Consider the following 592-nt stretch of genomic DNA (forward strand, 5'->3'; position numbering starts at 1 on the left):
TATCACGTTATAACGTGATAGCGCTCGGATTTTTTTCCTGCGTGATAGCAATACGCTTCTGTAGATTTCTGAGACAAAATGACACAGGAAGTAAATAACCTCACTCCGGGTCATGGTGGAAGTCTTCCAGGTCACTGATCTGTCACTCAAGAAATCTCTGTCCAATAGGTAAAGACGTCTCAGAAGACCCGCCCCCTCCATATACGTATGGTCTGTGAGGATTGCAAGCAAAAAATGATGGAGCGCAAAGGAGAGGCAGCGCAACTGCAAAGCTGGGAGCGAGAGCAAAATTCTGATCACTGAGAATGAAACAGAGGAAACTGATAACAAAAATATATTTTTCTAACAAAAACAAGACAAAGACTTTACAGTATTGCTTTAAGATTTTGATTGCAGATTGTAAGCTTTGCTTTTGAAAAGATTTTTTCAGTGTTATTTTTTATCAAATTCTTAATTTTTGTTTGAACATCTAAGAGTTTTTCTCAATATTATTGTCTCAAATCTAATCTCATTATGAGGTTATGAGTAAATGTTTAGGGTGTACTGTAAAATTGGAGCCCAGGTGGCCATAGCAAACAGAGATGTAAAATTG

The sequence above is a fragment of the Austrofundulus limnaeus genome, unplaced genomic scaffold, assembly GCF_001266775.1.
Source record: "Austrofundulus limnaeus strain Quisiro unplaced genomic scaffold, Austrofundulus_limnaeus-1.0 Scaffold1037, whole genome shotgun sequence".
Classification (NCBI taxonomy): domain Eukaryota; kingdom Metazoa; phylum Chordata; class Actinopteri; order Cyprinodontiformes; family Rivulidae; genus Austrofundulus; species Austrofundulus limnaeus.